This window comes from Ovis canadensis, chromosome 3, assembly GCF_042477335.2.
Source record: "Ovis canadensis isolate MfBH-ARS-UI-01 breed Bighorn chromosome 3, ARS-UI_OviCan_v2, whole genome shotgun sequence".
Classification (NCBI taxonomy): domain Eukaryota; kingdom Metazoa; phylum Chordata; class Mammalia; order Artiodactyla; family Bovidae; genus Ovis; species Ovis canadensis.
In genome coordinates this window covers 170,460,476-170,482,514 of record NC_091247.1, presented here as the reverse complement: position 1 = coordinate 170,482,514, position 22,039 = coordinate 170,460,476, and the positions used below count along the sequence as shown (strand labels likewise).

General features: G+C 36.1%; 2 pseudogenes; both read left to right on the top strand.

Annotated features, from left to right (window-relative positions):
- The first annotated feature begins 6,433 nt into the window (after nt 1-6,433).
- On the top strand, nt 6,434-7,457 carry LOC138435881 (olfactory receptor 6C1-like; annotated as a pseudogene).
- A 4,339-nt stretch (nt 7,458-11,796) lies between these two features.
- Nucleotides 11,797-19,346, top strand: LOC138435212 (olfactory receptor 6C3-like; annotated as a pseudogene).
- The last annotated feature ends 2,693 nt before the right edge of the window (nt 19,347-22,039 follow it).

The following is a 22,039-nucleotide window of genomic DNA, read 5'->3' as shown; positions in this document are numbered from 1 at the left end:
TTTCTGTTGTGCTGAGCAACAGAAGGAATAGGAAAAAAGTATAAACTATTATACTTTTAATGTATAGCAGTATAATGGTAACAAAATTTTTTACTGGAAGACAGGTTAAAAATAATGGAGTTAATGAATGTAGTTAGTTAAATGTGGTAGATTACCAGTTAAAAAAAAATGACATGGAATATTGGGTAGAAATCTGTACTAGGAATTAAGATAATTGGTTGCTAATATCTGTCTAAAAATGATGTCAAGGGAAAAGGCTTCACACTTAGTGTTGGGTTTTTGTTTGTTTGTTTTGGTCTCATTGGATACTGTTCTCAAGCTTTGTTTTCTAATTCCAATACTAATGTGTTTTATGTCTTATATTCCTTCGTGTTTTGTGTACATTTCTGTTCTGGCAATTTTAATTCGCTGAATTAGTTCCCTTGAGCCTGTATGAGAGAGAATAGATAAAACATTAAGTAGCTTGTGCTACTTAAAATCTATGCAGAAACCATTCCAGAGGGTTTTTAAACACCTGATATTTTTTATCTTGCATATATTTACTTTTTCGCATTCTCTATTGTCAAATAAACATATCCTTCCTGAATAAGAGAGGAATTTAAGACAAAAACATTGACAATAGGAAGCAAATTTGTGCAATGAGAAGAAACGTTTTTTGCAGAAATGGATTACAACCATGGTAGCTGCTAACATGTTTATATTGCAGCCACTCGAATGTTAGCGAACTTGTACAAAAATCAGAGGTAAGTTTGGCAAATAGATAGCAGTGGAAGTCTCTCAAATTTTATCAGTCATTTATTACCTATCAACTCAATAAATTAAATAGGATAAGAGCTTGCTATACAGCGCAGGCAACTGTACTCAATCCTCTGTAATACCTGTATGGAAAAAGAATCTAAAAAAGAGTGGATGTATGCATATGCATAATTGATTCACTGTGCTGTGGAAGTGGTAGTGTTAGTCACTCAGTTATGTCCAAATCTTTGTGACCCTAAGGACTATATAGCCCACTCTGTCCATAGAATTCCCAAGCAAGAATACTGGGGTGGGTTTCCATTTCCTTCTCCAGGGATTCTTCCCAACCCAGGGATCGAACCAGTGTCTCCTGAATTGGCAGGCAGATACTTTACCACTGAGCCACCAGAAAAGCCCTCACTATTAAATAAAGGCAGGTAATTATTATTTCTGTTGTTTGTTTCTAACTGAATATAGGCTTTGCAGTAATTTGTTTAAGAGAATAGACTTTAATTTTTGGTATATTCTTTGCTAGCTATATAAAACATATAAGGTACAGAACCTAACTTAGCTGAGTTATTTATTTGGGAATAAAAATTAAAAGTTCATAGGTATGTTATAAGAGTTAAATGAAATGAAAATACAAAAGTTATTATTTCATTGAAATAAGTAATACCTTTTCTAAAACACAATTGCTATGATTATCCTCCCCAGAGTTGAGAATTAATTACAATCAAAAGAAAATTAAAGTAAGTAAAAATAAAGAAAATTAGTCTTCTTAACATATATTAAGTGCCACATGATTTTCGAATAATTTCCTTTATGTTATTGCAATTATTTCTAAGAAATACTTTTGAAATTTCAACTCCATTTTAAATACAGAAAACTGAAGCTTAAAAAATTAAATAGCTCATCCAGAGTCATACATCCATAAATGGCCCATTTGTATTTTTATTTTTTTAAATATAAATTTATTTATTTTAATTGGAGGTTAATTACTTTGCAATATTTTAAATTCATGTTTTTCTTACCTCAATGCCCATATATTTTGTGTGATAATAATTTACCCTAGAATGCTGTAACAAAGGAATTTATAGCATGTTAACAATTTTAACATACTACTGATAATAATTTTTGTTGATTTACTTTCCCTTCATTGTTTAAATTATAGATCATTAACAAATGAACTGAAAGTGTGAGGTTATGAATTGATATTCACCACAAACCTCCAAAGATATAAATGTTACAATTTCTGGGCTTCTTATTAAATGTGAATTATTATCTCTTTTTCCCCTTGTGTTGTCTCTGTGAACACTGGTATGTATGCTGATAATTGAACCTGCCTATCCCTATTGAAATAAAGAAATATAAATTAATCAGATTTCTTCAAGGAAATAGTCCTCTATAATAATTGTGAAAAAAAAATTTAATGAAACAATCCTTCCAACCACTTGACTGGTTCTCCTGAGGAGTCTGTGCTTCATTCAAGACGAGACAAATTCTTAAAGGATCCAAGTGTCATGGCCCAAAGTCAGAATGATTGAGCAGTGTCCAAGATAATATGAAGCCAAAATAAATGTTACATACAATATGTAATTAAACAACTTCCTTTTTCTTACTGCATTAACCTAAACCCTAAAACACCCTTTAAACCCACAAAGTACAAAGAAATAATGATGCGATGAATGAAGCACATCGCCTTCTGGTATGATTTGTCAAAGTTTTCTAACGACCTGTAATGAAGTTTAACTGAAGAAGAGAGAAGTAGTAGATACAGTAAAAGTTGTACCAACTATACCTTCAAAGTCATTGCATTACTAAGAGATTTTTCCTCCCAGTGTACAAAAACATTTTTAAAAACATCAACAGCAAAACACACCAGAAATAAAATGGAACCAATCAGATGCCTATCTCAGTCTCTCAAAGGAATATATTTTATTCCTTTAAAAAGAATGTATTCATTAATATGAAGTCTCTTTTTCAACTTGGGTATCAAAGAAAGCATAAATTTATCTACAGTTTCATTGTCAATGTTAACATGATAATAGGGGTTTAGGAAGGGCAGGCCGCATGAATATTTTCAGAATGACATATTGAAGATGATTTGCAGTCATCTTATTAACAAATTAGAAATAATATTGCTAATTTTAATTTTGAATAGCTTAAAGAATCTGTCTCAAGGATTTTCAGAAAACAAGTAAGAATTGATTTTTATGAAATGAGTGGAAGGAAATGCAAAGTTTAGCAACCTAAACCACATTCTTCCAGGGGGAAATATGGACTTGCGTTCAGAAATAAAAGTTGAAAACATGAGTTAAATGCTTGGAGATATTCTTCATATTCTGCGAGAATACATCCTTGGGGTGGTTTAAATCTCTTGGAATCTTATATATCCTGTTAAACACTGAAATGTGTTTCTTTCAAAGGGCTGATGAATGAAGGAATGAATGCTGATGATTTTTCATCATGCTTACTAGATGTTAGGTGAATAAAATCCATTGCATTTTCATAATTTTTTTACATACAAAGTCTCATATACCACTCCCAATTTCATGATACTAAATCGTCTCTTGCTGGAGTTTGCTTCAGCCTGTTTTCTCTGGCCCTAGAAGCCTGGCTATGTTAGTGTCCATCACCAGTAATGCTCATATGAATTCTTCTAATGTCTGTTAATATCTTTCTTCACAGCTCTTCATACATTCTGTGACAAGTTTAGTCAGCAGCAAAAAGTGTAAATCCTGATATTATAATTCATCAAATAATTAAAATTATGAGGAAACTGAAGAGGAAATGAATATGTAATGAGGTTGAAATAGGCTTAAAAATACAGTGCAATGACACATAGTTCATCATATAATAATAACATAATTAAAAAGAAACCTAACTCTCCAATGCCTGTAGGTTATTGCAGAAATTTCAATCTTGAGATTAAAACCAAAGTTTGTCAGTTTATGAGAATGTATTTTGTGAGTGCAAAGTGTTATGAAAAACTAGTGCTTTCAATGAAAGGCAAATCCTGATGAAGGAAGAGTGATGTTACTGAGCAGGAGTGGAGTTCATTAAAAGAATGAATTGGCTATTCGTTCGATGCATGATAGTGGATGCTTGGGGCTGGTGCACTGAGATGACCCAGAGGGATGCTATGGGGATGGAGGAGGGAGTGGGGTTCAGGATGGGGAACACATGTATACCTGTGGTGGATTCATGTTGATGTATGGCAAAACCAATACAACATTGTTAAGTAATTAATCTCCAATTAAAATAAATAAATTTATTTTTAAAAAAGAATGAATTGTAAAGAAATTAAGGACATTAATTTTGAAATAATATTTTATAATTTTTTAAATTATATATCAAAAATTTAGCTTTCTTTACATGTTCTTTGTTATAAATATACTCAGTGCAGGGTATTTAACTTAAGCAAATAATGCATCCTGAAAAGTAGGTAAAGTAGGAAAATACATCTTATAAATCAAGATAGAACTGACATGAAATACAGTATAAAATTTGGCTTAAAATGAAGAGTTGCACTTAGGGGCAGTATGAAATTCAACAACAAACTCAGAATTAATTACTTACATGATAAGTGTTTATCTTAAATCTACTCTCACTATACTAGGCACTGGATCATGTTGCCATAGCTTTGAAGGTAAGACTTTGTGCTACATGGACTAGAGAGGAGTTCACAGGAGATTCTGAAGTACGTGAGGTGGGTTTGAAAGGAGGAAAATAAATTCCTACAGAACTTGTACCATGAGTATTACATCTGTTCGGGAATAAGGAAGAAGGTGATTTGAAAATCATTCAAATATTCTACCCCTATGCTAGTTACATACATATATTTTGTTAATACAAGCTTCACAGTCTTTCTCAGAAAGGTTACTAATATTAATGAGGAGCAGAGAAATGAAGCGGCTATTGGTAGCAATGTTGAAGTCCTGGCAAATATCTAACATGCCTCAAATGTGGTGGTCAAATGCTAGCTGAAGATGAGAGAAGTGGATTGTTTGTGGAAAGTAGGGGAGCAATGATGGGTAGACAAGGCAGATACACTGTGTTGGGAGAAGTGATCATGTACCCAAAGTGGAAGAGTGAGGATAAGATTCACTTTCCCAGAATGCCTGTTGGGTACTCTACAGTCACGTGGTTCTACTCTATTTTCATTGCTTGTTGTTATTGTTCTTATGTGACTCTCTTGGTGCTAAATTTATGCACTACCACTTATCTTAGATGTAAGTTTTTACATAGCACAACATCTAAATCCAAAATGTTTTCAGCTCAGTGGTTAGGAAATGTTTTCTCCATTGAACAAAGCCTTTTAGGGGTTTTATTAAATGATAAGCATTTTTCAAAATGCTTCACATGTATTTGCTCATTTAATGGTCAAAATAATTTTATGAGATAGACTTGTGTTAGTGTGTATTTATAGATGGGGCATGAAGGGACTGAGTGACATTCAGACCTAGTAAGTGAATTGAATTAAAACCTACGTATCATCGGTCTTCTGTAATATCATTTAAATTTTACTCCCCAAGAAAGCAAAATTAAAACTCATTATTTCCAAAACATATACACACAAACATATTAACATTTGCTTTCTTGAAGAACAATTATCTTACTTATTAACCATCATCATAATCATAATATGTAAGTAATATTTTAAATATAAAGGGAAATAGGTCGTATGAGAATAAAGTCCATAATGGTAACACATAGTTATGCTGTAATATTATAAATTGTCTTCAGGGATTAAGATGATATTGACCTTAAGCTTACATGATTGTCTACCTCATTTTCCCCTGTGTCTCTTAAAACCTGCTTGTGCCAGTGGCAGTGGCTTTAGCATTTCTGACTTCCAGTGAGGTAGGAAGAGCTGAAAAACCTGAGAGACTTGGTCCAGTGGTTAAGACTTTGCCTTCCAATGAAGGGGGTGCTGGTTGGATTCCTGATGGGGAAATTAGGATCCCACATGCATCATGGCCAAAAAAAGCAACAGGAAAAAAAATATTCTAACAAATTGAGTAAAGGTTTTAAAAATGGTTCACATATAAAAATCTTTAAAAAAGGAAAAAACAGGATGTTAACAAAACTTGATTTGCTGTTTTGTTGTTGTTTAGTCACTAAGTTGTGTTCAACTCTTTTGCAACCCTGTGGACGGAGCATTCCAGGCTCCCCTGTTTGTTCCCAGGCAAGAATCCTGGAGTGGGTTGCCATTTCCTTCTGCAGGGATCGTTCCAACCCAGGGATCAAATCTGCTTCTCCTGCATCGCAGGCAGATACTTTACCTCTGAGTCACCACAGAAGTCAAGGACAAAATAGTCATTTTTTTTTAATTTAAAAATTGCAATATCTTTTCCATTTTAAAGATTCTCAATATAATTAAGCTTTTAAGTTACACAGGAGGAAAACTGTGTAGGTGCTGGAGTATTAGCACAAAGATAATTCTCATGAAACCTGATGGGTATGTTTCTGAAAGGTAGTATTTGCTGTCAGAAAAAGTGTAGGAACATATTCTTGCCCTACAAGATTTGTGATATTTACAGTTTAAACTTCCCTTAATCAAAGAGTGTTGTACTTATTAAACAGAAGAAACTTAAGGATCAATGTCATGATCAATTTGCTTTAAATTTCCCCTGAATGTGAAATGACATACTAATTTCATCAAATTCTAGGTCTACACTAGGATATTTGGTAATCCTCTCTTCTAGTGTATCCCTTGTGCTTTCTGTTGTAGGTCTCCTGGAAGTAGAAAAACAAACAAGCAACTGAAGAATGAGAAACCATACAGAAACAATAGATTTTATCTTCCTGGGACTGTCAGATGACCCACAACTTCAGGTTGTCATCTTTGTCTTTCTGCTCATCACCTACATGCTCAGCATCACTGGGAACCTGACCATTATCACCCTGACCCTGCTGGATCCCCACCTCCAAACCCCCATGTATTTCTTCCTCAGAAATTTCTCCATCTTAGAAGTATCATTCACAACTGTCAGTATACCCAATTTCCTGGCCACCATTATTACAGGAGATAAAATCATTTCTTTTAATGACTGCATTGCTCAGTTATTTATTTATTTATTTTTCATTCTCTTGGGAGTCACGGAGTTTTACCTTCTGGCTGCCATGTCCTATGACCGCTACATTGCCATCTGCAAACCGCTGCATTACATGACCATCATGAATCACAGAGTCTGTACCCTGCTTGTCTTCTCTTCCTGGCTAGTTTCATTCTTAATCATATTCCCTGCATCATGTTGCTCTTAAACCTTGATTACTGTAGGTCTAATATTATTGACCATTTTACCTGTGATTATTTTCCTTTGCTTAAACTGTCTTGTTCAGACACAAACTTTCTCGAAATGATGGGGTTTTCCTGTGCTGTGTTTACTCTAATGTTCACTTTGGCATTAATAATTCTGTCCTATACTTACATCATCAGAACAGTTTTAAGAATTCCTTCTACTAGTCAGAGGACAAAGGCCTTTTCCACATGTTCTTCTCACATGATTGTCCTCTCCATCTCTTATGGCAGCTGCATTTTTATGTACATTAAACCCTCAGCACAGGAGAGGGTGTCTTTGAGCAAGGGGGTGGCTGTGCTAAACACCTCAGTAGCCCCTATGCTGAACCCCTTCATTTACAGCCTATAGAATGAGCAAGTCAAACAAGCCTTCATGGACATGGCAAGAAAGACTATTTTCCAGAAGCAAATGAAATGATATGCTATAATAAACTAGAAACTTTTTGCAGGGCAACTTTAAAAAATACATAATCAAGAATTTTAATAACATTCAAATCACAATGGCTTCCTTGTCAACCTTGTTTATTCTTTTTATTCCTAGGAGTTGAAAATCATATTTGTTTATACATTTCTCATTCAATTTGAACAACTTTTTTTATGTCTTTCTGACTTCCATTCTTCTGAACATTTTGTTAGTTGCAACTTCTTAAATTAAAAATTATTTGATATAAATTCCTGTTTTGAGTTTGGATGTGATATGTAGTTAACTCAGGAAATATAATCTTATGAATTTCATTTATAGTATATTTGACAGAAACTCCTTTTTACCATTTTATAGTTTTTTAAAAATTTATCTGTTATTTATTTTTTTACTGAATCTTCATTGCTTTTCCTGGGCTTGCCTTCTGTTGAGGCAAGATGGAGCTACTCTTTGTCGCAGTGCATGGGTTTCTTATTGCAGTGGCTTCTCTTATTGTGGAGCAAGGGCTCTAGGCATGCAGACTTCCATAATTGTGGTGCATGGCATCAGTAGTTGTAGCTGGTAGGCTCTGGAGTACTGGCTCAGTAGTTGTGGCAGAGGGACCTAGCTGCTCCATGGTATATGGGATCTTCCTGTCCCAGGGATTGTACTTGTGTCTCCTGATTGGCAGATGGATTCTTGGCCACTAGAGCCTCAGGGAAGTCCCTTCACTATTTATCTGGGGAAATGATGTTAAATGAGTATAGTTTATTTTAAAATGTGAATATTTTCATTTAAAAACAGAAAGATTATTTATGGCACACTTTATAAGGTATGTCCTAATAATTTCTTCACCACCCTTATGGCAGAAAGTGAAGAAGAACTAAAGAGCCTCTTGATGAAAGTGAAAGAGGAGAGTGAAAAAGTTGGCTTAAAGCTCAACATTCAGAAAACAAAGATCATGGCATCCAGGCCCATCACTTCATGGGAAATAGATGGAGAAACGGTGGAAACAGCGCCTGACTTTATTTTTGGGGGCTCAAAATCACTGCAGATGTTGACTGCAGCCATGAAATTAAAAAATACTTGCTCCTTGGAAGAAAAGTTATGACCAACCTAGATGGCATATTCAAAAGCAGAGACATTACTTTGCCAACAAAGGTCCATCTAGTCAAGGTTATGGTTTTCCCAGCTGTCATGTATGGATGTGAGTTGAACCAAAAAGAAAGCTAAGCCCGGAAGAACTGATGCTTTTGAACTGTGGTGTTGGAGAAGACTCTTGAGAGTCCCTTGGACTACAAGGAGATCCAGCCAGTCCATCCTAAAGGAAATCAGTCCTGAATGTTCATTGGAAGGAATGATGCTGAAGCTGAAACTCCAATATTTTGGCCACCTGATGCGAGGAGCTGACTCATTTGAAAAGACCCTGATGCTGGGGAAGATTGAAGGAGAGAGGAGAAGGGGATGACAGAGGATGAGATGGTTGGATGGAATCACTGACTCAATGGACATGAGTTTGAGTAATCTCTGTGAGTTGGTGATGGATAGAGAGGCCTGGGGTGCTGTGGTTCATGGGGTCGCAAAGAGTTGGACACAACTGAGCGATTGAACTGAACTGAACTGAATAATCTCTTCATTAATTAAAAACAGAGACTTTTAACAATATGTACTTTTGTAAATATAGTGCTAGATAGATCACTGCTGCTGCTGCTAAGTCACTTCAGTCGTGTCTGACTCTGTACGACCCCATAGATGGCAGCCCACCAGGCTCATCCGTCCCTGGGATTCTCCAGGCAAGAACACTGGAGTGGGTTGCCCTATCCTTCTCCAATGCATGAAAGTGAAAAGTGAAAGTGAAGTTGCTCAGTTATGTCTGACCCTCAGCGACCACATGGACTGCAGCCTTCCAGGCTTCTCCGTCCATGGGATTGTCCAGGCAAGAGTACTGGAGTATTTCCAAATCCCATAGTAACTCGATAGAAGTCTGTACACATACATATGTACTAGAATATGGTGAAGAAATAACCATTTTAGATATGTAGGATTAAGTTCACTTTCTCCAATTCCACAAAAAGTAAGCTCTATTGTCTGATCTAGCTGAAATATATACACAGCTCTTTCCCAAATTCAGGACTAGTTTGAAACAGAGCATATATCTAAATCATTTATTCCCTAAAATATTTATTTGTTTATTTATACCTTAAACTATTTTAAAACAAAATCACTTAAGTTTTGTAGAGGCTAAAATCTTGATAACAAAGCAAAATCTCCCCTTTTTATAGAAAATTAGGATTTCATGTGCTAAATTTCTCTTCCACTTGTTAAGGCCTTAATAGATGCCTAAAGTATTTGGAAAGGTTGGTGTATGTGTGCAGGTGAAGTGATTACAGATACCAATATAATCCTCATTTATGTAAACCACATTTTAGTAATAGAAAATACAAACCTAATTAGTGGTGCAACATTCTGAATAATCATTAAGAGATAAACACACTTGAGAGATATAAGTTTTGTTTTTTAAAAAAAGGGAAGGGTGAGGATGGGAGTGATGGAAAATTGAAGGGGATTCAAATGTTAAAGGGAAGTTAAGTGTGGGTTCTCCATTTCTTTCTATCCTATCTCAAATACAATTTGTATTTTACATAAGGTGAATATCTGACAAACTTAAGGTTTCTATAACCTCTAAGCAAATATTTTCCCATCAGTAAGTCAGGTGTAAGTTCAGGTAAGCAAGGTATATATAACTTGCTATGGAAATGAAAATGAATTTGTAAAGCATATAACGTAGTTCAGTTCAGTTCAGTTGCTCAGTCGTGTCTGACTCTTTGCAATCCCATGAATTGCAGCACGCCAGGCCTCCCTGTCCATCACCAACTCCCAGAGTTCACTCAGACTCACGTCCATTGAATCAGGGATGCCATCCAGCCATCTCATCCTCTGTCATCCCCTTCTCCTACTGCCCCCAATCCCTCCCAGCATCAGAATCTTTTCCAATGAGTCAACTCTTCCATGAGGTGGCCAAAGTACTGGAGTTTCAGCTCCTGCATCATTCCTTCCAAAGAAATCCCAGGGCTGATCTCCTTCAGAATGGACTGGTTGGATGTCCTTGCAGTCCAAGGGACTCTCAAGAGTCTTCTCCAACACCACAGTCAAAAGCATCAATTCTTCGGCACTCAGCCTTCTTCGCAGTCCAACTCTCACATCCATACATGACCACTGGAAAAACCATAGCCTTGACTAGACAGACCTTAGCCGGCAAAGTAATGTCTCTGCTTTTGAATATGCTATCTAGGTTGGTCATAACTTTTTTTCTAAGGAGTAAATGTCTTTTAATTTCATGGCTGCAGTCACCATCTGCAGTGATTTTGGAGCCCCCCAAAATAAAGTCTGACACTGTTTCCACTGTTTCCCCATTGATTTGCCATGAAGTGATGGGACTGGATGCCATGATCTTCGTTTTCTGAATGTTCAGCTTTAAGCCAACTTTTTAAACGCTCCTCTTTCACTTTCGTCAAGAGGCTTTTTAGTTCCTCTTCACCTTCTGCCATAAGGGTGGTGTCATCTGCATATCTGAAGTTATTGATATTTCTCCCAGCAATCTTGATTCCAGCTTGTGTTTCTTCCAGTCCAGCGTTTCTCATGATGTACTCTACATAGACGTTAAATAAGCAGGGTGACAATATACAGCCTTAGCTATCAATAAATTATAATAATGATTATTAACATTATCTTGCATATCTAACCACTAGAGGTATATACACATTATACTTTTGAGGTGATAAGAACTTTTAATGTGAGATTTATCTACTTAAAAATTTAAAGACACACTACAGTGTTGTTGACTGTAACAAACTTTATGTCAATTGATTAGCAATATCCACATTTCCCTCTCCCTCTCCCCCTGGCAACCACCATTCCACTATCTGAATCTAAGAGTTTGAGAATTTTCGATTTATCACCTAGGTGAATTCATGCAGTTTTTAACATTTTATGACTGGCTTATGATACTTAGCATAAGGCCCTCACGTTTCATCCATGCTGTTCTATATATTGAGATATTTTTCCTTTTTTTAAGGCTGAATAATAGTCCAGTATTATCCCATTAAATGTATTTACTCTATTTTCTGTATCCATTCATCCTTCCCTAGACATTTGGGTTCCTTTCCATATCTTAACAATTGTGAATACTGCTGCAGTGAACATGACAATGCTATCACTTAGATACCCTGATTTCAATTATTTTAGATACATATCTGGAAATGGGGTTGCTAGATAACATGGTAGTTCTATTTTTAATTTTTGAAGGAAATCTGCACAGTTTCTCATAGTGGCTGTACAATGTGCATTCCCACCAACAATGTATCAGGATTCTAAATTCTCCACACCGTCATCAACACTTGTCTTTTATCATCTTGATAACAGCCATCCTGACAGGTGTGAGGTAACTTAATATTGTCCTTCTGATCTTCTTTTCTCTGAACATTAGTGGCATTAAGCATCTAGCATATATCTGTTAGCCATTTATCTCCTTTTGTTTGTGTGTCTTCTTTGGGAAAATGTATACATGAGTCTTCAGTCCTTTTATTAATTAAGTTATTAGGTTTGGGGGTTTGTCCCGGTTTTGTTCTATTGAGTTGTAACAGTTTCGTACATATTTTAGACATTAATCCCTTATTGGATACAGTGTTTGTAATCTTTTCTATTCTATAGGTTGTCTCTTCACTCTGCTGTTTGTCGACTCTTTCTTTGGTGGTGAAAGTGCTTTCTATTTTGATGTAATCCCACTGTTCTATCTACTTTTGTTGCCCTTTTGGGGTCCTATCCATTAAATCATTGCCCAGTTCAATATCATGCAGCTTTTCCCCTACGATTTCTTCTGGTGGTTGATTCGCTAAGTCGTGTCGGACTCTTGCAAACCCACAGACTGTAGCCCACCAGGCGCCTCTGTCCGTGGGATTCTCCAGGCAAGAATACTGGAGTGGGTTGCCATGCTCTTCACCAGGGGATATTCCCCACCCAAGAATCGAACCCGGGTCTCCTGCATTGCAGGCAGTTTCTTAACCGACTGAGCTATAAGCTGCTGATGCTCATGATTTCTTCTAAAGAGTTTTAAAACTTTATGGCTTTTGTTTAAGCTTTTATCTGTTTTGAGTTGATTTTGTGTACAGTGAAAAGTAAGGGTAGAATTTCCTTCTTTTACATGCAGTGGCTCAGTTTTCCCATAACCGCTCTTTGTTTTCAATATTCAGCTTAACATTGAGCTCCTTTATGTACATTCACACTTTTATATAAAGCAGTCACATTTTCAATGCTTTTCATATTTGAAAAACTTTTCTCTTTTCTGCAAATACTACTGTGAAATGTTTACTTGTAGTTTCTTTAAAAGTTGCTTTTGTTTGAAACTGTTAGTCTTTGGTTTTCAGTGTCCCTCTTTATTTTTTTTTTATTTTTTTATTTTTTTTAGTTTTTTATTTTTTAAATTTTAAAATCTTTAATTCTTACATGCATTCCCAAACATGAACCCCCCTCCCACCTCCCTCCCCAGAACATCTTTCTGGGTCATCCCCATGCACCAGCCCCAAGCATGCTGCATCCTGTGTCAGACATAGACTGGCGATTCAATTCACATGATAGTATACATGTTAGAATGTCATTCTCCCAAATCATCCCACCCTCTCCCTCTCCCTCTGAGTCCAAAAGTCCGTTATACACATCTGTGTCTCTTTCCCTGTCTTGCATACAGGGTCGTCATTGCCATCTTCCTAAATTCCATATATATGTGTTAGTATACTGTATTGGTGTTTTTCTTTCTGGCTTACTTCACTCTGTATAATCGGCTCCAGTTTCATCCATCTCATCAGAACTGATTCAAATGAATTCTTTTTAACCGCTGAGTAATACTCCATTGTGTATATGTTCCACAGCTTTCTTATCCATTCATCTGCTGATGGACATCTAGGTTGTTTCCGTGTCCTGGCTATTATAAACAGTGCTGCAATGAACATTGGGGTACATGTGTCTCTTTCAATTCTGGTTTCCTCGGTGTGTATGCCCAGCAGTGGGATTGCTGGGTCATAAGGTAGTTCTATTTGCAATTTTTTAAGGAATCTCCCAGTGTCCCTCTTTAAAAAGACTGTTTTTTCCCCACCATGGGTTTTTGGCATCCTTTTCAAAGATCATTTGACTGTACGTACCTGAGTGTTTTCTGGGCTCCTCATGGTGTGTAATTGGTTAAGATGGCTATTGTTATGCTAGTACTCTATCAATTTAATTATCATAGCTTTCAATATATTTTGAAATCTGGAAGCCAGCTTTAGTTTTTATTTTCAAGATTTATTTGGCTAGTCATGGTCTTTTGTGATTCCTTATAAATTTTAGGCTTTTTTTCTGTTTCTGTAAAAAAAATAATGCCACTGGAATTTGACAGGACTGCACTGAATCTGTTGATTTTGTTGGGGAGCAGGACATATACATAAGTTTCCTAATCCATGAGTACTGAATGTTTTCCCATGTGTTTATGTCTTTAGTTTCATCAAAGTTTTGCATTTTTCAGTGTATGTATCTTCTTCCTCTTTAGTTGTTTATTCCAAAGTATCTTATTCCTTTTGGTACAATTGCAACTTTCATTTTTTACTTAATTTCTTTTGTAGAAAGCTTATTAATAGTATAAAAATGCAACTTACATTTATAATGTTGATTTTATGTTCTGCAACTTTAAAACATTTTTACAAAGTGTGTTCAGTTCAGTTCAGTCGCTCAGTAGTGTCAGACTCTGCGACCCCATGAATCGCAGCATGCCAGGCCTCCCTGTCCATCACCAACTCCCAGAGTCCACTCAGACTCACATCCATTGAGTCAGTGATGCCATCCAACCATCTCATCGTCTGTCGTCCCCTTCTCCTCCTGCCCCCAATCCCTCCCAGCATCAGAGTCTTTTCCAGTGAGTCAACTCTTCCATGAGGTGGCCAAAGTACTGGAGTTTCAGCTCCAGCATCATTCCTTCCAAAGAAATCCCAGGGCTGATCTCCTTCAGAATGGACTGATTGGATCTCCTTGCAGTCCAAGGGACTCTCAAGAGTCTTCTCCAACACCACAGTTCAAAAGCATCAATTATTCGGTGCTCAGCCTTCTTCACAGTCCAACTCTCACATCCATACATAACCACTGGGAAAATGCTTTTTCTACATATATTGAGATAATCGTGCGATTTTTATCATTTGTTCTGTCAAAGTAGTGTCTCACATTGATTGATTTTCATATATTGAACAATTCTTCATTCCAGGGATGAATTGACATAGCTAGTTGAGCATATGAACTAAAAGAATAAATGCTGTCTACAAGAAATATATATTATTTATGGTATTCCTATAAAACTCCAGGTAGTATAAGAATAACGGTGATTGTCTAAATATTTGTTTTCACTAATTTAAAAAATAATTATATAAACTTCAAAACTAATTGGCAGATTAGACACTATTTTCTTATTTTTACAAGTACGTAAATTGATGCTCAGAAAAGTTGTGTAACTTGCATGAGGTTGTGAGCTATAATAGCCAATATAAGAGACTGATTTGAAAAAAAAAACACAACAAACAAAATCTATGTTTGCTTAATTTTATAGTGTTAACATTAATCAATAAAAACAGATACCTTCAAACTATCATCCCTGACTGCCGAGGAGCAGGAAAAATGTATAAAGTGTTAGCAATATTGTGGCACAAAAATCTTATTGGAAAGCAGATTAAAAATAATAGAGCCATTTTGTACCACAAAAAATAATGGCTCCAACCATTGATCAACAATGGATACTAAAAATGGAAAAAAAAACAATTCAGCATATTTCTGGAGTATATTGCAAAAAAAAAAAAAATCCCCAAATCTAAACCTGGATTAAGCCTCTTGGAAGGACTGATGCTGAGGCTGAAACTCCAGTACTTTGGCTACCTCATGCAAAGAGTTGACTCATTGGAAAAGACTCTGATACTGGGAGGAATTGGGGGCAGGAGGAGAAGGGGACGACGGAGGATGAGATGGCTGGATGGCATCCCTGACTGGATGGGCGTGAGTCTGAGTGAACTCCTGGAGTTGGTGATGGACAGGGAGGCCTGGCGTGCTGTGGTTCATGGGGTCGCAAAGAGTCGGACACGACTGAGCGACTGAACTGAACTGAACTGATGAGGATGAGGGTTTACTCTAGTGAAGCACTACTGTGCATGTGTCCTTCATGAATAATATAGAGTTCCTTTTTGCTTGTTAATTGGGCTCTTAGGGTAAACGCATTCATCAGATCTCTATCTCCACAAAGCTGATATCAGAATACTGTGTTAAAACTGAAAATTGCCGAGAGTAATCTTAAATGCTCTCGCCACAAAAAAAGTAAATAGAAACTATGTGAGTGATAGATATGTTTACTAACCCACTGTGATAATCATTTCACAATATATATGTATATGAAATCAACATGTACATTTTAAACTTACACAATGTTATATGTCAATTGTGTCTCAATAGACTCGAAAAAAAGATGAAGTGGACACAGTTATCAATCCTTGTGATATAGAGAGACATCTGCCAAAATGCTCCTTTACTGAGTTAAATAAAACAGTACATCTCCTGTTGCAGATATGAGTTATGCTACCATTTTCTTCTATTTTTCTTTGTACTCTTTTTTTTTCTTTTTTTTTTTTTAAATTTTAAAATCTTTAAATTCTTACATGTGTTCCCTAACATGAACCCCCCTCCCACCTCCCTCCCCATAACATCTCTCTGGGTCATCCCCGTGCACCAGCCCCAAGCATGCTGTATCCTGCGTCAGACATAGACTGGCGATTCAATACTTACATGATAGTATATATGTTAGAATGCCATTCTCCTAAATCATCCCACCCTCTCCCTCTCACTCTGAGTCCAAAAGTCCGTAATACACATCTGTGTCTTTCTTCCTGTCTTGCATACAGGGTCGTCATTGCAATCTTCCTAAATTCCATATATATGTGTTAGTTTACTGTATTGGTGTTTTTCTTTCTGGCTTACTTCACTCTGTATAATCAGCTCCAGTTTCATCCATCTCATCAGAACTGATTCAAATGAATTCTTTTTAACGGCTGAGTAATACTCCATTGTGTATATGTACCACAGATTTCTTATCCATTCATCTGCTGATGGACATCTAGGTTGTTTCCGTGTCCTGGCTATTATAAACAGTGCTGCAATGAACATTGGGGTACATGTGTCTCTTTCAATTCTGGTTTCCTCGGTGTGTATGCCCAGAAGTGGGATTGCTGGGTCATAAGGTAGTTCTATTTGCAATTTTTTAAGGAATCTCCACACTGTTCTCCATAGTGGCTGTACTAGTTTGCATTCCCACCAACAGTGTAGGAGGGTTCCCTTTTCTCCACACCCTCTCCAGCATTTATTGCTTGCAGATTTTTGGATCGCAGCCATTCTGACTGGTGTGAAGTGGTACCTCATTGTGGTTTTGATTTGCATTTCTCTAATAATGAGTGATGTTGAGCATCTTTTCATGTGTTTGTTAGCCATCCGTATGTCTTCTTTGGAGAAATGTCTATTTAGTTCTTTGGCCCATTTTTTGCTTGGGTCGTTTATTTTTCTGGAATTGAGCTGCAGAAGTTGCTTGTATATTTTTGAGATTAGTTGTTTGTCAGTTGCTTCATTTGCTATTATTTTCTCCCATTCAGAAGGCTGTCTTTTCACCTTGCTTATATTTTCCTTTGTTGTGCAGAAGCTTTTAATTTTAATTAGATCCCATTTGTTTATTTTTGCTTTTATTTCCAGAATTCTGGGAGGTGGATCATAGAGGATCCTGCTGTGATTTATGTCTGAGAGTGTTTTGCCTATGTTCTCCTCTAGGAGTTTTATAGTTTCTGATCTTACATTTAGATCTTTAATCCATTTTGAGTTTATTTTTGTGTGCGGTGTTAGAAAGTGATCTAGTTTCATTCTTTTACAAGTGGTTGACCAGTTTTCCCAGCACCACTTGTTAAAGAGCTTGTGTTTACTCCACTGTATATTCTTGCCTCCTTTGTCAAAGATAAGGTGTCCATATGTGTGTGGATTTAACTCTGGGCTTTCTATTTTGTTCCATTGATCTATATGTCTGTCTTTGTGCCAGTACCATACTGTCTTGATGACTGTGGCTTTGTAGTAGAGCCTGAAGTCAGGCAAGTTGATTCCTCCAGTTCCATTCTTCTTTCTCAAGATTGCTTTGGCTATTCGAGGTATTTTGTATTTCCATACAAATCTTGAAATTATTTGTTCCAGTTCTGTGAAAAATGTGGCTGGTAGCTTGATAGAGATTGCATTGAATTTGTAAATTGCTTTGGGCAGTATACTCATTTTCACTATATTGATTCTTCCGATCCATGAACATGGTATATTTCTCCATCTATTAGTGTCCTCTTTGATTTCTTTCATCAGTGTTTTATAGTTTTCTATATACAGGTCTTTAGTTTCTTTAGGTAGATATATTCCTAAGTATTTTATTCTTTTCGTTGCTATTGTGAATGGAATTGTTTCCTTAATTTCTTTTTCTACTTTCTCATTATTCGTGTATAGGAATGCAAGGGATTTCTGTGTGTTGATTTTATATCCTGCAACTTTACTATATTCATTGATGAGCTCTAGTAATTTTCTGGTGGAGTCTTTAGGGTTTTCCATGTAGAGGATCATGTCATCTGCAAACAGTGAGAGTTTTACTTCTTCTTTTCCAATTTTGATTCCTTTTATTTCTTTTTCTGCTCTGATTGTTGTGGCCAAAACTTCCAGAACTATGTTGAATAGTAGCGGTGAAAGTGGACACCCTTGTCTTGTTCCTGACTTTAGGGGAAATGCTTTCAATTTTTCACCATTGAAGATAATGTTTGCTGTGGGTTTGTCATAGATAGCTTTTATTATGTTGAGGTATGTTCCTTCTGTTCCTGCTTTCTGGAGAGTTTTTATCATAAATGGATGTTGAATTTTGTCAAAGGCCTTCTCTGCATCTATTGAGATAATCATATGGTTTTTATTTTTCAGTTTGTTAATGTGGTGAATTACATTGATTGATTTGCGGATATTGAAGAATCTTTGCATCCCTGGGATAAAGCCCACTTGGTCATGGTGCCAAGTATTTCTTCCTCCAAAATTTCTCTTTCTCAGAAATCTCCTTTACTGCTGTGTGCATTCCTAGATTTCTGGGGGCAATTATTACCAGGGACAAGACTATTTCTTACAATTGTGCAGCCCAACTATTTCTCTCTATTTTCATGGGGGTGGGGTGGGTGACTGAATTTTACATTCTAACTGCCATTGTCCTATGTTGCCATCTGCAAGCCCCTGCATTATACAACCATCATGAGTAGGAAACTCTGCAGCCTGCTTGTGCTCTGTGCATGGCTGGGCGGGTTTCTGACCATTTTCTCGCCCCTTATGCTTCTCCTCCAGCTGGATTAGTGTGCTTGCAATGTCATTGATCACTTTTTGTGTGACTATTTCCCTCCTTTTACAATTGTCTTGTTCAGATACATGGCTTCTAGAAGTAATGGGTTTTTACTTTGCTTTGGTTAGTTTGCTATTCACCTTGGCGTTAGTGATTTTGTCCTATACAAACATTATCAGGATATTTTGAGAATTCCATCTGCCAGTCAGAGAAAAAAGGCCTTCTCTACTTGTTCTTCTCACATCATTGTCATCTCCATCTCCTATGGAAGCTGCATATTCATGTATGGTAATCCCTCCCCAAAGAAAAGAGATCATTGACAAAAGCTATTCTCAATATCTTTGTGGCCCTCCTTGCTGAACCCCTTCATCTACACTCTGAGAAACCAGCAAGTGAAACAAGCCTTCAAAGACTTGGTCTATAAGGCAGGCTTTTCTGCCAATAATTTTTTTTTTTTTGGTCAAAAATAAACCACACTTTAAAGAACAATCAGGTTATATCCTGAAATTCCTAACCATCTATTCATTAACAACTACCTTTGCTCTTTATAGGTTTTTAACCTGCCACATGACAGTTAATATATTTCCCAATCTGTGACTTTCACTTCCAAGCTAAGTTTTTCCAGTGCATTGCTTATCAACATTTCAAAATATATAAAGTTATTCCTCCTTCAGAATTTTTGTAAATTGAAATGTACTTCTTTAAGACAAAGCACATTGTGAAAAGATCATTTTAATTCTTGTTAATTAGTCCCTGAAAGGATCCTATGAAGTACTAGACTGTACTTTAAACGTAGCGTTTCAAAATGAGTGTGTAATTTCCTATGTATTTTCAAGGTGAACACAGGTGTAAAGAAGCTATATATTCTGTGTAATAGTACACGAAATTCAGTCCAAAGAGATAATATGTACTCGTGCATTGCACTTTTAAAGTAGAGGTTTTTATTTCATGAAATTAAATATATATATAGAAGGTAAACATTGATCATGATATTATGTACTTTTATAGAATTTATATATGAATTCCATAAAAATAAAAAGTAAATTCTATTTATAATCAAGTAATTAAAAATAAATGTAATATAACTAAAACACTGCCACTTTCCAGAATTTAATACTCATGTCTATCACAATTATTTTGAATTCTTTGTCAAGTGTTCATAAATCTATATTTATTTAGGGTCTATTTTTTAAGATTCATTTTATTTGCATAATTTTCTCTTCTTTATGTCCCTTGTAAATTAATGTTCTTATGTACACATTTGATAAAACAGCCACCTCTCCCAGTCTTTTAAAGCTGGATTTGTTCAGGGGAAATGATCAGTACTCAATCCACCTAGAGACTCTGGGGGTCTCTCCAATCTTTTCTGAGGATGGCTATCCTTAGATTTGTGTTTGGAGAGTCCTCAGCAAGCTGAGTAAAGGTGGGTTCATATCTATTTTGATTCTATTCTATCCACAGTGTCCTATAGTATTGAAGACAGCAGGTTCTCAATGTTTGTTGAATGAATAACAATGATTGAGTCAACAGATGCAGAGATTTTTTTGGTCATTTCTAAAATTAGGTTAAAGGATCTGAATTGTAAATTTTTGCAGATTCCCTAGGTTTTATGCTACAGTCCATAGGGTCCCAAAGAGTAGGACACGACTGAGCGACTACACTTCACTTAACTCCACTCCATGCTTTCATTAATTACCAGAACCCAGCCCACCAATCAAATGAAAAGAGGCCTCTGGATAGTAGATACTTCTCAACAATTAGCACCATTATTAAGGGAAAATGACCTGTGAAAATTCTTGGAACATATTGAAGACTTTAAAATTTATTTAATCTAACTTCTCTCATGTCTTCTATGGGAATTCATTGAGCATGATATTGTATCTCATTCTTCTTTTCATTGTTCTCTATTTAATCTTTTGAATAATTTATTTTATACTTAATAGCTTAGTGAGCCACTTAATGGGGACATTTTATGACATAAGAAAGGAAATATAGTGTTTGCACATAAGATTCATTCATCCCGATATTTCAGTCAGCAAGGTCAAGAAATGTCTATACTTTAGAGAAATCCTGATGTACCAAATTCAGAAAACCTCTTCCAAAAATTTTGCAAATATTCCATATGTTTCTTCCCTAATTCTCATGCTTTTCCATCTCTTTGGACATAGTCCACCAAGTTTTCTAATTCAATATTGGTACAACCCCATGAACTGCAGCCCACCAGGCTCCTCTATCCATGGGATTCACCAGGCAAGAATACTGGAGTGCATTCCCATTTCCTTCTCCAGGGGATCTTCCCGACCAAGGGATCTAACCCGGGTCTCCCACATTGTAGGTAGACGCTTTACTGTCTGAGCCACCAGGGAAGTCCACTACAAATATTAATAACGTATGTATAATCCTTAGAGTATTTTCCTCTTGGCTCTGTTGGCACATTTGATTCACTGGAGTACTTCCTATGAGCCATGGGCATATGTTGTGATAAAACTGCTTGTGGCTTATGCAGGTTAAAAATCCATATAAAAATCATGTCCATAAAGAACCACAGTAATGATGTCTTTCTACCCTTCACCATTTTTGCTCCCATGACTACAAAGCAAAATGGATCAAAGAAAAATAGCTATAGAAAGAAGATAATTGCAAGTGTATTGAGAAAGAATATTTTTACAAATGCTAAATATCTTAACCTAAACTTGAAATAGTTACCAATTTTTTAATAGTTTCTGCCACTTAATGTGATGCATTTGTAGAAATAGAGGTAAGATTTTAAAGTAAAAGCCAGTGCAAACTTTCCTTTCCTTAGCACTGATTTATTCTTAGCTTAGCATTTCATCAGGTGAAATAAATAATGAATAATTTGGTGTTGCCATTCCTTCCTGTATATATCAAGGATTCTGAAGAATGAGTCTGTTTATGTTTCCTGTTTGTTAACTCATTGAATATATGTCTGAGAAGTATCATATGCTTCAGTTTCAGGAGGAAATAGTATAGAATTCCAATTTGACCTTTAACTAGCTCTATGCCTTTGTTTATAATAATTAATCTCTCATTGTCAGTTTCTTCAAAGGTAACATAGGTTACTGCAATGAATCAATGAGATCAATGAGATAAGAATATAAACAGCACTGTCTCTCAAATAAGTTTCCTCCTAAATGGTTGCAAT